Source organism: Callithrix jacchus, chromosome X (genome assembly GCF_049354715.1).
Source record: "Callithrix jacchus isolate 240 chromosome X, calJac240_pri, whole genome shotgun sequence".
NCBI lineage: Eukaryota > Metazoa > Chordata > Mammalia > Primates > Cebidae > Callithrix > Callithrix jacchus.
This window is the reverse complement of record NC_133524.1, coordinates 117,459,739-117,476,844: the sequence shown is the minus strand read 5'-3', so window position 1 is coordinate 117,476,844 and position 17,106 is coordinate 117,459,739. Positions and strand designations below refer to the sequence as shown.

Sequence of the window (17,106 nt, the reverse complement as noted above, 5' to 3'; positions counted from 1 at the left end):
ATGTTCAGGCTCATTTTAGCTCGCTGAATCAGAAGCCCTGGTTGCAGAGTCTATCAGTCTGTGCTTTAACAAGTTCTTGAGGAGATACTGATATACTCAAACTTACAAACCACTTCTGTTAGCAAAATTTCTACCTGGAGCTATACGGAGTGAGAATGATAATAATCGCTAACACTTTCTGAGTACTTGCTATAATCCAAGAATTGTACAAACACTTAAAATACATGATGTAATTTAGTCTCACACACATCTATTTTGCAAAAGAAGGCACTAAAGAGTTCAGGTAACACTTCCAAACTTACATGAATCATAAAGAGTGAGGTCATGTTTAAAATCCAGTCAGTTTGTCACCAGAGATGTTGTGTTAAGTCAGTATATTACTTTCTACACTACAATACTAAGGTAAAACAAGCCTCAACGCATCTATTTACAATGTGGTGTATAAGTAAAGATGCTGGTCTTAAAGATAACTATCTCAAACAGGTATTCTCTATTATGAAGACAATGGAAGGGGGCAATTTATTTGCCATTTTGTTCTCAGATTGGTCAAGGCATCTACTAGCTCTTCTATCACAAACATAATAAACACAACAATAGTAAATTAAGATATACTAAACTTTGGGACCAGTGGTTCTGCAGTTCGTACTTAAGTCATTTACTTTCTCTAAATTTTCAGTTTTCTTCTCAGTAAAAAATGGGATAATAATGGCACCTACCTGCAAATAAATTTGCTGTGAGAATTAAACTCTCTCTCTCTCTCTCTCTCTCTCTCTCTCTCTCTCTCTCTCTCTCTGTGTGTGTGTGTGTGTGTGTGTGTGTGCATTTGTGTGTGTGGTAGAAGTAGATGATGCTGTTGCTGCTGTTATGAGATTTAGATGTCATAAAATGTCTAAATTTTTCCTGTTTTTACTAAGCTTATAACGTTCTTCTATGTAGAAGGTGTTTGGAAGGATTAGGAGAAGTGAACACAGTCTAAGAAAATTAAATCCAAGTCTGATACTCTATTATTAACTCTCAGTCAAAGAGCTTATTGCATTTTCTTCCTTAGGTTATTAGAAAAATTACTTTTATTATTCTACTTGGAAAATTACAGGAAGGGCAAGGTCAGCGGATCACCTGAGGTCAGGAGTTAGAGACCAGCCTGGCCAACATGGTGAAACCCCGTCTCTACTAAAAGTATAAAAATCAGCCCATCATGGTGGCATGTGCCTGTGATCCAAGCTACTCAGGAGGGTGAGGCAGGAGAATTGTTTGAACCTGGGAGGCGGATGTTGCAGTGAGCCGAGATCATGCCACTGCAGTCCAGCCTGGGCAACAGAGGGAGAATCCATCTCAAACCAAAAAAAAAAACACAGAAGTCAAACAACTGGAGCAGAATTTCATTATGGGATTAAGTGGGTTACAGTATCTGGGGCTTTCAATACCTAGGCAAAGGTATATCTTAGTTGTGGAGTTTAAGAAAGCTTCTGCAAGGCTTTCCTCACCTCCCAAAAACCTTTGACTCCACAGAGCACCAACAACCTGACAATTCAGTACTTCTTTATATACTGATTTATTATATTGGTCATATATGTTAGACTTAACTCCCTAACCAGGTTAGATATTCCTTGAGAGATAGGACCTTCTCTGATATAGCACAGTGCTAAACATATGAAAAGGACTTAATGCTCATTTAGTTCTCACAAATATTCATCATTAAGCCCTGATTATACATTTATACATGTACAAAAAGAGGCATGTAATGATGTGCACTACAGAATTGTCTGTAATAACAGAATACTGAAACAGGTTAAATGTCCATCAATAGGACAATTCTGTTTAAGAGGCATAGTCATATCTGTATATAGATGCACTTGCCATGGAAACTGGATATTTTCAGCCTAGCATAGCATTTGGGTAAGCAATGTTACCCTATGTCTCTGTGTTTCTGTATTTCCCATGCTACTGTGCCAGACCAATTGCTTGTTTTGATTGATGCAGACTTTCTTTCAGCTTGCAGCAATACTTTCACTTGGGTTTTGTATCAAGTCCTGAGGCTGCGGGGGCCATTACTTTTTTCTTTTAAAGGTAATTTTGTGAATCTGCTGGGTTGTCATATGCTAACTTCATATTTTAACTCCCATTTACTTTCAGATTCTTGGATGTGACTGTTACTGTTCTTTCTCACATATTGCCTGTACTTTATATGAATATATCATAGTTCATTGGTTGACAAGATTTCACATAGTAAATTTCAGAATTTCCCTTTTTTCTCTGGGCTCATTTGCAAACATTTGTAGTCAAGTCAACAGTTCTCTATAATAAGGTATGTTTCTATCAATTATATTATGATGGGGCAAAGAGGAACATTCTGTCTTCATTATCTTCTTCTGGAGACAAATCTAAATAAACGAGAGTTAATTTATTTTATTAGTGGCCGTACCACACACTCTCTACAAATATAATACAACTTATATGTGTCACTATGCTTTACATTCAAACTAAGTCATTATTCTGTGAAGTGAACCTATTATTCCCTTTAAGAAGATGAGGAAATGAAGGCTTAGATAAGTAATTTTCTCAGAGCTACACGCTAGATTATAATTAGTAAAGACAGGGTATGGACCTCTGTTGGACTCATTCTGTTTCTTTCCAGTACAACATAGAGCCTCTGTTTTCATACTGTTAATTTCATTTACACAAGGAAGTTATTGATGGTGATATTAAATCAAGCTTTTGAGTTAAATCAGACTTGAGTTTAGATCTCAATTTCCACAATTTTGGAAAAGAGACCATAGTAGTATCTACCTCGCAAAACTGGTGTGAGAACTAAATGAGAAAACTAATGGATATAAATGTCTGGTCCAGGGCCTGAAATATGGGCATTCACTTAAAAAGATTTCTATAAGTTGTAACTTTTACTTCCCTCTTTGAATAAAAAATGACATAATATAATCTCCTTCTATTAATTTATTTGAATTGCTAGATTGGTCATTTCTCTTTTAGTTGTTACTCATTTATTCACTTTCCTCATGCCTCATTGCTACTATATTTAAATTTCTTTTTAAAGAAATTTCTATTTAAATAAAACCTGAATAAGGTTTTATTTTTTATAATTTTAACTTTTATTATAGATTAAAAGGTACACATGCAGATTTTTTACATGGCTATGTGGCATGATACTGAGGACTGGATACCCAACAATCCCATCACCCAGTAAGGGAGCATAGTATCCAACTTTGTTTCTAAAACATTCCTTGTTTACTTGAACAAATAATAAACATTTTTCTTCTCCATATACTTAACGTCTATACATTCTTAGGCACTTATTACTTACTCAGTTATCTTCTATTCTAGCTACCTGTATTTGCTTCATTTCTCCTGTAAGTTTCTTGAGGTCAGGGACTCATCTTTTTTAGCTTTAGAGAGCTTAACAGTGCCTAGTATATCATAAGTGTACCTTAAATGTACACTAAATAAATTGAGTAATGGAATAAAAATCTGAGTTACCACAAGTGAATTTTGAATACATTTTGTCATTTGGAAGGGCAATTAAAACAATTTTCTTATAAGGCATTGCTGAAAATGTCTTGCAATATATAATTTAACTGATTTGCATAAAGGCATGCATGGCTTATTTGTACAAACATCATCATTCATTTGATGGTGTGCACAGCCTTAAGTCTTATGGAATAAGTTATTACAGCATTGCAAAAGATTTCTCCAAAACAGGTAATAAAATAAAAATACACAGAAAGAAAAATATAATGTTAAAGGTAACTCTCCATTTCCTGAGCTATCCACCTAGTTTCTTTTTTATTGCATTTTAGGTTTGGGGGTACAGGTGAAGAACATGCAAGATAGTTGCATAGGTACACATGTAGCAGTGTGATTTGCTGCCTTCCTCCCCTTCACCTATATCTGGCATTTCTCACCATGCTATCTCTCCCCAACTCCCCACCCCGCACTGTCCCTCCCCTATTCCCCCCAACAGACCCCAGCATGTAGTGCTCCCCTCCCTGTGTCCATGTGTTCTCATTGTTCAACACCCACCTATGAATAAGAACATGCGGTATTTCATTTTCTGTTCTTGTGTCAGTTTGCTGAGAATGCTGGTCTCCAGGTTCATCCATGTCCCTACAAAGGACACAAACTCATCATTTTTTATGGCTGCATAGTATTCCATGGTGTATATGTGCCACATTTTCCTTGTCCAGTCTATTATCGATGAGCATTTAGGTTGCTGCCAGGTCTTTGCTATTGTAAACAGTGTCACAATGAACATATGTGTGTATGTGTCTTTATAACAGAACAATTTATAATCCTTTGGATATATACCCAGTAATGGAATTGCTGGGTCAAATGGAAGTTCTATCTCTACCCTTTCTTGATCTGCTCTGTGCTCTTGGAAGGCTCACCTTTTCTCATATAATTACTGGAACTCTTTTATTTTGGGCTTCTAATTCGGTTTTTCCTTCTAGTTAGGTGGCACCAGACTGGAAGGCTGGAAGAGAAGTAGAGAAAGAAATCTGAGAAGAGAGGATTCTGCACCAAGCATCACCCTCACTCTTTCCCTATGTTTCACTGTGGTTCCTCCATGGTCACAGTTCTTGTAGAGGGGCCCCTCTTCTAGAGCTCCAAATTCTCTCTGAACTCCAATAACACCTCTCACCTTGCTTCTTCAAGCTTAAAGGAAGAAATGGTTTCTTATTGTGGTTCCTTACCTGGTAACTTTCAGAAACTTTATTAGTTCACTTAGTCCCTAAGTAGTCTCTTGAGACAGTGAGTTAGATCCTTTCTCCTGGTAATATCTTCACTGATATGGAAGCCATTACAAAATCTGCTATGTTGTTAAAAACTTGTACATAGCCTTATTTTTTGAACTATCCTTGTGAAAGCAATTTTTAAAAACTGTGTGAATAGAATACAAAGATCATTCTTTAACGCATACAATATTTATTATTGAGTAGATAATGACTGTTTAAGTGCTTTCTTTTGAAAAAGTAAATTTGCATAAATTTGTACCATTTTAATGTTATTTATTTTAGCATGGAAGAAAACATTGAATAAAGTAATTCTGGTAACAATACTACTTATTATTCTGTCTGATACAGTGTCAGCTCTCATACAAAACTCTTGAATCAATTGAGGCTGAGTGTTAAGCATTACAGTATTCCATGTTTTGAAAATACTTATTATTTATTAAAATACCTTTTAATTCTTGGGATTGAATATGTCTTGAAACTTAAAAGACAAAGACACAGTTGCTTGCTTTAAAACCAAACCATTAGGACATTCAAATAAGTGTAATTTCAGCACCTTAGCAACTATGAAAATCAAGTAGTAAGTAAGCAGAATGATGATAAAAATTTACTAAAAAATTAATCTTCCTGGGCTTGTCCTGTGCCAAGGAAAGATTTAACACTTTTTCATTTCTAACCAAAATACTCGTCAATTATCATTGATGTTAATTATGATGATCCTAAACTCTTAAAATATCCTAAAGTACCTACTGAATTATAAAAGTAATTATGATAGACTATGGTCTAGTTATGGTTTATATACACTTAATCAATTGTATTCTTTTATATCGTGTTTGGCAACTGCTAATACACATTTCATATGCTTATTTAATAAACAGTTTTTAGGCCGGGTGCGGTGGCTCAAGCCTGTAATCCCAGCACTTTGGGAGGCCGAGGAGGGTGGATCACAAGGTCAAGAGATCGAGACCATCCTGGTCAACAAGGTAAAATCCCGTCTCTACTAAAAATACAAAAAGTTAGCTGGGCATGGTGGCGCATGCCTGTAATCCCAGCTACTCGGGAGGCTGAGGCGGGAGAATTGCTTGAACCCAGGAGGCAGAGGTTGCGGTGAGCCGAGATTGCGCCATTGCACTCCAGCCTGGGTAACAAGAGTGAAACTGTCTCAAAAAGAATAAAAAATAAAATTAAAAAATAAACAGTTTTTAATGACTACTTTGTGCAAGAATTGCTGAAAATTATAGATGAAATTGTTGCATTGAACTTAGCACAGAAAGTCAACACCAGAACAAAAGTATACCAAATTGCAGGGTTTTATTGCCGGCGACCACGGAGGACTCACGTCTCTCCAACCCGTGGCCGAGAAAGAAGAGTGACTAGACCTTTTTATACCCACAAAACCACCTTGGGAGTGGGGGTGAGGAATGGAGATGGGAATGAAAGCTGTCAATCACCTCCTAGGCTGAGAGGAGGGTGAGGGGGCTCCAGATATTCCAAGGGCCAGGGGACTTTTGTCATTCCGATTGCCACTTAAGTGGTTTACAGAGGTCAAGGTAAACATTAGTTTATACATTATTTGGACAGGTGTGGGGTCCATATAATTTTAGGTTACTTGGCGCCAGGATGGAATTATCTGGGGGTGCTTACTCTGGTAAGCAAAGGCCAGCAATTCTGGCAGTTACAGATAAGAGAAAGTATGCAGCTTGTCCTCTCTTTACATTTTGCAAGGTAATCTTAGTAGTTTACAGAAGCCATGGCTAGTAGTCATTGTGAGGAGAATGGAAACAATTTTCCCATTTTAAAATGTCATTGTACTGGTTCTAATTCTAGGCCAGCTATATCACAAAATTATAGTCAATAATGTTGTCTATATATTCTGGTTAATTGAGAATAAATGTGAAGGCCATTATCTATTTTACTCTATTTCTCTGCCATACTGCATACAAAAAATTTTGCTCTTCATGTCCAACTGTGTTAAGTGAAAATGTAAAATTACTGGGTTAACATTTTATTTTCTTACCTATTTCTAAACTTTCTCACTCCAGATGCTATATTTTATAATGATCAACAGAATCCTATATATGGTTACTTTGGATAAATATTTCTCATTGTTCACTTGATGACATATTCTGCTTTGGGCTGTCTGCAGGAATCTATGATGGTAACAACAAAATTCATGTCTCTCAAAGATGATGCATTTAAATCATTTTGGGTTTTAGTTGATAAAGGGTGAACTGCTCTGAAATGCAACGCCAAGTAGGATTCATTTACCTGTGTTCTTTAGGATAAAAGAAAATTTGAACGTGAGACCTTACCTCATGTTGCTCAATAAAATGTGTGTCGGGGCCCACCCTACTGCCAGATATCCTTTATGCTTCATATAACATGAGTCACTTGGGGAACAAGCTAAGATGAGTTCAATCTTTTAAAAACAGGATTTTCAAGCATGAGAATTTGAAAAGAATGTGCCACTGGGCTCTATAATTTCTCCCTCTGCCACATCCTCTACATATAAAAAACACCAGTTGATTTGTACCTCCTAAATAATCCTGGAATACACTATTTTTCTCCATTTTTACATCACTCCCCTAAAAGGACTTACCCTTTCTTCTTACCTAGACCATTGCATAATCCTCTCAACAAGTCTCCCTGCATTCAGTCTTTTCCCATTTCAACCTACTGGCTTTTTTTTTTATGTGTTCTTTTTTTTTTTTTTGGAGACAGTCTCTCGCTCAGACTGGAGTGCAGTGGTGCAATCTCAGCTCACTGCAACCTCTGCTCCTGGGTTCAAGCGATTCTTATGCCTCAGCTTCCCAACTAGCTGGGATTACAGGTATGTACCACCACCCCTGGCTAGTTTTTGTACTTTTAGTAGAGATGGGTTTCACCATGTTGGCCAGGCTGGTCTCAAACTCCTGGACTCAACTGATCATCCTGCCTCAGCCTACAGGCATGAGTCACCCATCACGGCCCCAAATTACTTTTTATATTGGAGACTCATTCACTGACCTTTCTAAAGCAGAAATCTGATTATGTCACCTCCTGCCTTAAGTCTTCCCATTGCCTATTAAGATAAAATGTTTTCATAAGGCACACAAGTACTAGTCTTATATCTTGTCACTAATCACTTATGTATTTAAATATATGTAGCATTATTTCACCTATAATCGTACTAAACTGCACACAGCTCTACACATGTTCATTTCTTCTTTCATATCCAAAGTGTGCTAATTCTTACTCATTCTTTTACATTTCTTTTCATTTTTCATTTCTGTGGATATTTACTAGGTGTGTATATTTTTGGGATACATGAGATGTTTGGGAACAAGCATGCAATGTATGATAATCACATCATGGAGAACTGGGTATTCATCCCCTCAAGTGTTTATTCTTTGTGTTACAAACATTCCAATTATACTCTTATTTATTTTTAAATGTACAATTAAATTATTATTGACTAAAGTCACCCTGCCATGCTATCAAATACTGGGTCTTATTTATTATTATTTTTATTTATTTATTTATTTTTACCCATTAGCCATCCTGCATCCTCCCAATCCCCAATACCCTTCCTTGCCTCTGGTAACTATCCTTCTACTCTCTATATCCATGAATTTAATTGTTTTACATTTTAGTTCTTTAAGTCTCAGCTAAGATAGCCTTTCTCCAGGAAGCCTCATCTGACTCCAAAAGACTGTGTTATATACCCCTCTTTACTCTCAAAGACTGTGTTAAATATCCCTCTTTAATTTTACCATAACACTGTTGCTCCTTAAACATACCACTTAATCCTATTATTTAATTATTTATTTATCTGTTTATTTATCTAGCTTTTTCACCAGATTGTAGGCTCCTGGAGAATAGTGCTCCTTTATTACCAGTGTTGAACAAATTAAAGATATCCTGTTGAGGCAGAGAATCATCTTGAAAAGATGTATAGAGGAAAGAAAACCACTTTATTATTTAATAAGCCGTAAACCAGACTGCAATATGCATCATAGGCAATCAGCTAGGAGACTACAAAGACAGAAAGAAATTCTATCTTATATATCACCTACTGGCTACAATCTGTTACGTATATGTTCTCAAAATTAGAGGTAACTTGTGTTTCCAGAGAAGGACATTCCAACACCATTTGTTATGTATTCTTTTACAGTTTATCCCAAATTGACCTGGCAATTAACATAGCCATTTGTGTTAGCTAATTACCTTCATATGAAGAAATAATATAACTTCTATCACTAAGACAAACATTTGGTTACAACTCGGAGCAAGGCACTCCTATAGCATCGGGGGACTGGGACACTATATTCCTTGATGTTTACCTTTCAAAGAGATGGCTTCCAGACCCTTAAGAAAATTCCTCAGTTGTGAAGCTGGAGAGAAGCTTCCTTAGACTTTAAAAATATCTACAGAGCCATCAAAGGGATAGAGGAAGAATCCACAAAGAATAGGTGTCTCACAGAAATATGCTGAGAAAGGGAGGGATAAAGACTACTTTTCTTTTTAGCAATGAGAAAAGATCCAATTTAAAAAATATATATTTGCCCTTATACTAGACAGCTCAAATAGGTAGGGCTTTGTCCCTCCTTGATATGCAAACCTCTCTAATAGAACATAGTCTTTCACTTACAATCCATCTGTCCCTTAGCAAAGAGGTAGGATTATTTGCTCCTTACTCTCCATTAAAGAGTAAATGTATTGAGAAAGTTAGACCCATGACTTTGAAAACATAATTATGTTGATGCAACGCTCAGATTATATAGTTGGCTGAGACCATTTCCTTGAGCTCATATATAAGGGTCATATACCGAGAATATATTAAAATATTTGAGGATCAGTTTTGCATGAACATTAGCCAATCAGAAGAGATACAGCCTATATCACACACTGGTATATTTCCACTGAATAATAGCCATCTTAAATGTAATGTGTCCAAAATATCTATCCTTAATCTACAGTTACCATAGTCTTTTCCCTATCAGTAAAAGGCCACTCCCTTCTTTTAGGTGCTTGGGCCAAAAAAGTGGGAGTCATCACGGATTCTCTTTTACACTTCACATCGACTTTGTCAGGAAATCCTGTTGTCTCAAACTCAAAAATGTATTCTTAAATCTAAGCATTTCTTATTGCCTCCACTGTTAACACTTTAGTCTAAACTATAATAATTTTTGCCTGGATTATTGCAAAAGGAATAATCCTAAGTAGTCTCACTGTTTCACACCTTACATTTCTACATTCTCTTCTCTATACAAAATTCCGAATAATTCTTAAAAACATCCCTGATTAGATCATGTTTCTCCGCTACTCAAATCTTCAACGACTTCCAATTTCACTAGAGTTTAAGTGAAAGTCTTTGCACTGGCTATTTCTTCTGTCTTGAACTTTCTTTCTTGAGTTATTTATATGACTCTCCTTCACTTCGTTCACCATTTTTGGAAGTATTTTAAAAATATATTTTATTGAGATAATTTACATACTATCACATATTCAGCAGTTTAAGGTATATAATTCAGAGGTTTTTAGTATATTCACAAAGTTCCACAGCCATAACCACTGTCTAATTCAAGAAACTTTTCATCACTTCATGAGTGTTAAAAACCTTAGACAAATTAAATTTAACCGAGTTTAACTGAACAAAGAAAGATTGCATAACAGCCCCCAGAATCACAGAAGATTCACAGAGACTCCAGTGCAGCCACGTGATAGAAAATTTATCAACAGAAAAAGGGAAGTAACATTCAGAAAACAGAAGAAGGTACAGAAACAACTGGACTGGTTACAGTGTGGCATTTCCCTGATTTGAACCAGCCTTAAACAGTTGACTGCCTGTTAGTGGCCAAAACTCAGTGATTTGCACAAGCCTAGGATAGAGTCTGCTTGCACATTCAGTTAGGCTGCAGTTTACTACGTATGGAGAAACCTTTAGGTCAAACAGAAAATATGTAAGAGGGCAACTTTAGGCTAAACCTAATTTAACAAAAGGAAACCCCATATTTACTAAGCAGTTACTTCCCCGTTCTTCCCTGTCTTCACACACTGGCCACCACTTATCTACATTCTATCTCTATAGAGTTGTATATTCTTGTCATTCATACAAATGGTACTATACAATATGTGGACTTTTGTGCCTGTCTTCTTTTACTTAAGCATAATATTTTCCAGGTTAATTCTTTTTGCAGCATGTATCAATGCTTCATTCCTTTTTATCTGTTAAACTATTCCATTGTATGGGTATTTTACAATATTTTCATTCATCAGTTGATGGACAGAAACAGTAACTTTTAAATGTTAAAGAGTAAGTTTGATATTAGTGTATCCACAATTATAAAAGATGTCAATATTATACATAGTGTAAACAGGATGCTATGTAGAAGCGACATAAAATACTTGCCAGAAAGTGTTTTTCAACAAGTTCCTTTCTGGCTTTTTTTGTATTAAAAAAATGAATATAGTATCTTCATCAATCTCTTACTTCTGAAAACTTGGTATATGGAGTAGAATTAGCCAGATCTCTAGAGCAACAGTGGAGTTTTCAGTCCATGCTTTAAGAGCAACACACTGTAGTTATCACTATGAATCTGAAGATCAAGACATTGCTACAAAAAACACAGCCATCTGGGAATGGCTTTGCCACTGTTTTTTTTTTTTTTTTTTTTTTTTTTGTAATCTATATAAAGTACTATTCAATGAGGTACTCAACACTGTGACAGACTTGTGTACTGTGCCCAAAAATGGCTACACTGTTTGAGAGATCTTTGCAACCCCATGACTTTCAGTGATCCATCTACCTGGGACTTGCCAGCACCATATTCAGGACCTTTGGCCTGTATTGTTGGAAAATAGGTCTCAGCTTGGAAAAAGCTCTAGGTTCCTACCATCTCCTTTGACTTCCAGGGACAGCCTGCTTGCTTTTAGAGAGACTTCACTCCGCCACACTTGCTCAGACCTTGTCCAAATCTGACTCTGTTTTGAGGGGCTTTTTCAGTTGATAAAATTCATTTACTGTAAAGTTCACCATTTAAAAGTATATCATTTAGTGTTTAGTATATTTACAAGATTTTACAACCATCACCACTGTCTAAATTCAGAATACTTTAATCACCACCAAGAAGAAAACTCCATACACAGTAACAGTCACTCTCTACTCCCCATCCTCAGACCTTGGTAGGCACTAATCTACTTTATGCCTCAATGATTTTGCTTATTCTGGACAGTTCATAGGAATAGAATTGTATGGCATGTGTCCTTTTGTATCTAGCTTCTTTCACTTAGAATATCTTTGAGGTTTATTCATGATGTGGCATACATCCAGCTTCATTCCTTTTTCTGACTAATATACCATTTTCCCATTTTGTGAATGTACCATACTTTGTTTCCCCATTTATCAGGTGATAGAGATTTGGCTTGTTTCAACATCTTTAATATTCTAATACTGCTATGAACTTTCATGTACAAGTTTTTGTCTGAACATGTCTTTAATCTTTTAAATTATATATCCTCTTCTCCGTAAGCCCTGAACCTTATCTAAAATAATAACATCTCTTTCCATTTCCTGATATTCTCTATTCTCATTTTGCTTATTGTTCGTCTTTCTTCACTAGAATGCAAACTAAATGAGAGAAAAGAATCTTATCTGTCTTGTTTAATGCTCTAGCCTCAATGCTAGAAAAGGGCCTGACACAAAGTATATATATACACTATGTGTTTGTTGACACTTTCTATGTCTTTTTTCAGAACTATTACTGTCCCCACTGCCCAACATGCACCCATGCCATGAAAGGCCAATCCCAGAGAGAAGATTTTGTTCATCCACCTTCTATACCCAAAGGAACTGAAAAGGATGTATGTGTAGACATGCATGCTCTAGACACTCAATCTCCTAGATGCCACAATGCTCTCCTCAGCAGAATGGAGGAAGTAAGAGTTACTCTGCAGGGGGATATGTGAGGAGGGCATATATTACTCACTTTGTAAGAGAATAATGTGATAGAACTGTCTAAATTTCATGAAATGTGTACTGTGGAGGTTGCACACATGGGCTATGAAAGCAAAAGGCCTGGGTTTAAATCTCTACTTTGCTGCTTTTTAGCTGTACGACCTGGAGTAAGTTAGTTTCTTTACTTGAGTTTTCTGATGTGTGACGCAGGGATAACAATTGTACCTATCTCATGGGGTTGTTGTGTGAATATATGTGTTAAGAAATGTAAACCATTTTTAACAGCACCTGGCACATATTATTATCATTATCACTGTCATCATCATCACCATCTTCTAAAATATAAAACAGCTCATAATATTCTTTATTTCATAGTGGCAGAGAAATTACAAAATTTTCATCAATGTAGAAAACAAAGAAAAATCACACTTTGATATCAACCGACAATGGCATTTCAAGTAAAGAATTTCAGATAATAAAGTAATTATATCAACAAAAATTTAATGAGGTTCAGTGCAGTAGAGTAATTAAGAACATAGTCTCTGGAGCCACACTGCCTGGGCTCAAATCCTCACTATACTGTTTACTACCTATGTGACCATGGGCAAGTTATTTAGCCACTTTTGGCCTCAGTTTCTATTAAATGAGGGTAATAAGAGTATCTAGTTTATTGGGTTGTTGTGAGAATTAAGAAAGTTTGTACATGTGATGAGCTTAGTTCAGTATCTGGCACATAGTAAGCACTCAATATATTTCAGATGTTACGACTGGGTAGGATGTGCTACGCACTACGCATGAATACCTCCATGACAACTATATCTAAGTAACCTAAATCACTCACAAACATTTTATCCATGCTGTGCCTATTAAAAAAAGCTTTAAGTCACAATGAATTTCTGTCTTTTTTACATAACTGCATCTCCTTAAGGGCTTATAACTCATCTATCTTTGTATCTCAATGTCTAAGAGATTACTTAGACTATAGAATGTGACAGTACCTAAAATCTGGTAATTGATAAATGCTTGAGAGTAGAAGGACAAAGGGAAAAAAGCGTATAGGCCCCAGTCAAGCTAACTGTTGCTACTGTTGCTACCCCTCTGCTCTGGAATCTGTTTCCCCATTTATTTTATACATAAGCTTTCTGACTCGTTGTTTTCTATGTTCTGCTCTTTTGAGCTACTAGGCTAAAGGGCTAACATAGGTAAGAGAGAAATCTCAAAGCTTCCTACCTCAGTAGCCAATTAGCCATACATGTACCTAGAATAGTTAAGCCCCAATATGTAAGTTTCCAAGCAATAATTTGACACTTCCAACATTATTTTTATGAATGATCTAAATATATACACCTTGAATTTTCAATAAACTCAAATAATTACACTGATTCTAATAAATTTCTTCACAAAAAAACAATAGACTCTATGAAATTTTAAGACAGATTTTAATTTGCCAGGATATGGCCTGGAAATAATGAAGTAAAACAGGTCATTTTATAGGAAGCTTGGTCAACATCTGTCAGAGTCATTGCAAAACAGCATGATAGGGCAGGTCTAATTTTTACATGATGAAATCAAAACTGACAGACAGTTGTATTTATGATTTTACATTTGAAATGGGCTGTCAGTATCAAATCGAGTAGTTGACAATCCCATAGCAAACTGAAAATCATAAGCCAAATACAATAATCATCTTTTGAAGTTTCTCAAATTTTATTTGGATTCTAATTAGCAAATATACCATCTAAGCTTTTAGTTAATACTAAAATAGATCATACAGAGAATTAAGTTACTCATTTCTCATTTTAAAGAAATCGCTCTGGCAAAATAGCAATGATCAGGAAAGTGGTTAAATCAAAGGCCTCCAAACAAAATTGTTTTATTTTGTGTAAGGGGAGCAAAAGAAAAATGATTCTTCTAGCTTTCTTCCCAGAAATGACAGCCTCTTCTCCCCAAGCAATGCCAGGGGAACTAAACTTTATGTAAAAAAAAAAAAACAAAAACAAACAAAAAACACAAAGGGAAACACGTATTTTCCCGGGTTTATTTTCTGTTTCTTCTCTTATCCCCCAAACTTCAATGGTGTATGAAGAATTATCTAGTAGTTCCAGGGCAAAAAAGAGTAGAGCTTCTGATCTGGAAGTGACGCACTACAAATAGGATATGATGGATATATAGTACTCACTGGATGCTCCTAGATATGCTGAAGATTTACTCTTTTCAGGCTCTCTTGAACTTGGCAATTCAGCATTGTTACCTTTGATTTGGATATCCATCTACTATCCTCTTTGCCTGACTGAATTTTTGTTTTTTAAATATATTTTTATTGAAGTAAAATATAGATATATAACTTACTATCTTTATCATTTTTAAGTGTACAGTTCACTAGTAATAAGTGCATTTATACTTTTTTCCCTCCTTTCTCCACCTCTATCCTCCCTTTGCTGGCCTCTGGTAACAACCAATCTACTCTTTATCTTCATGAGATCAACATTTTTAGCTCCCATATGAGTGTTTTTCTGTGCTCATGTCATTTAATGTAACATAATGACCTCCAGTTGTGATGAGTGTCACATCAGAGTCACCACCTGAGACGCTGAACACTACCTGCAGAGGTCTTTCTTCCCTGCAGACCCTGACTTCGTGACCAGATGAATGAATGCACTCACACACACTGGAATATAGTGAATCTAAGTGGTCTAGATTGCTGAGCCTGTGTGAGAAAGGTGATGCCATGATTATGGAAGAAACAGGGAAAAACTTCAAGAAAGAAAAGGAAATGAAGAAAGGTATTGCTTTTCCCACCAGCATTTCGGTAAATAATTGTGTACATCACTTCTCCCCTTTGAAGAGTGACCAGGATTATATTCTCAAGGAAGGTGACTTGGTAAAAATTGACCTTGGGGTCCATGTGGATGGCTTCATCGCTAATGTAGCTCATACTTTTGTGGTTGATATAGCTCAGGTGACCCAAGTAACCGGGAGGAAAGCAGATGTTATTAAGGCAACTCACCTTTGTGCCGAAGCTGCCCTACAGTTGGTCAAACCTGGAAACCAGAATACACAAGTGACAGAAGCCTGGAACAAAGTTGCCCACTCATTTAACTGCACGCCAGTAGAAGGTATGCTGTCACACCAGTTGAAGCAGCATGTCATTGATGGAGAAAAAACCATTATCCAGAATCCCACAGACCAGCAGAAGAAGGACCATGAAAAGTTGAATTTGAGGTACATGAAGTATATGCTGTGGATGTTCTCGTCAGCTCAGGAGAGGGCAAGGCCAAGGATGCAGGACAGAGAACCACTATTTATAAACGAGACCCCTCTAAACAGTATGGACTGAAAATAAAAACTTCATGTGCCTTCTTCAGTGAGGTGGAAAGGCGTTTTGATGCCATGCCATTTACTTTAAGAGCATTTGAAGATGAGAAGAAGGCTCGGATGGGTGTGGTAGAGTGCATCAAACATGAACTGCTGCAACCATTTAATATTCTCTATGAGAAGGAGGGTGAATTTGTTGCCCAGTTTAAATTTACAGTTCTGCTCATGTCCAACGGCCCCATGCGGATAACCAGTGGTCCCTTTGAGCCTGACATGGAGGTCCAGGATGCAGAGCTAAAGGCCCACCTCCAGAGTTCTGCAAGTCAAAAAACCCAGAAAAAGAAAAAAAAAAGAAGGCCTCGAAGACTGCAGAGAATGCCACCAGTGAGGAAACATTAGAAGAAAATGAAGCTGGGGACTGAGGTGGGTCCCATCTCCCCGGCTTGCTGCTCCTGCCTCATCCCCTTCCCACTACACCCCAGACTCTGTGAAGTGCAGTTCTTCTTCTCCACCTAGGACAGCCAGCAGAGCAGGGGGTCTCCCTGCCCCCACCCCAGTTCCCCAGCCCACTCCCTTCCAACAACAACCAGCTCCAACTGACTCTGTTTTTTTTTTTTTTTTTTTTTTTTTTTGCGTTCCGGCGATGTAGAGAAATTATAGCTACTTATAAATTTTTGATTGAAAAGGGGCCTGGAACCGGGTGCAGACTTTAGATGACAGGGAAATCTAATGACTTCTAAAGTCCTGAGATAAAGAGGTTCCCCCCCACCTGGAGCCTGCCTGATGGTCACCAGGTGATGTTTGCTCTCCTCACTTGGTGACACGGTTGACCCTCGCTATTGTGCCATGCTCATGTCTGCCATGCTCATGTCGGGGTCTCAAGAAAGGGAAAGGGCACAGTGAAGCGGGGCGTCCAGAGTGTCTGGCTGCTTCCTGCTGAAAGCGAGTTCAGGGGATACGTTGCGTTTTCCCTGCCTTGCTCTAGGTCATGAAGGGAACGGAGGATCACGGAGACTCGTTCATGGAGCCAGGAGCCGGGATCCCACCCGGGAGGCTACGTGAACGGAGTCGCTGCTGCAGGCCGGGGTTGGGACAGCGCAGCCCTATCCAAGG

General features: G+C 37.2%; 1 pseudogene; it reads left to right on the top strand.

Moving 5' to 3' along the window:
• The first annotated feature begins 15,364 nt into the window (after nucleotides 1–15,364).
• Nucleotides 15,365–16,416, top strand: LOC100400514 (proliferation-associated protein 2G4 pseudogene; annotated as a pseudogene).
• The last annotated feature ends 690 nt before the right edge of the window (nucleotides 16,417–17,106 follow it).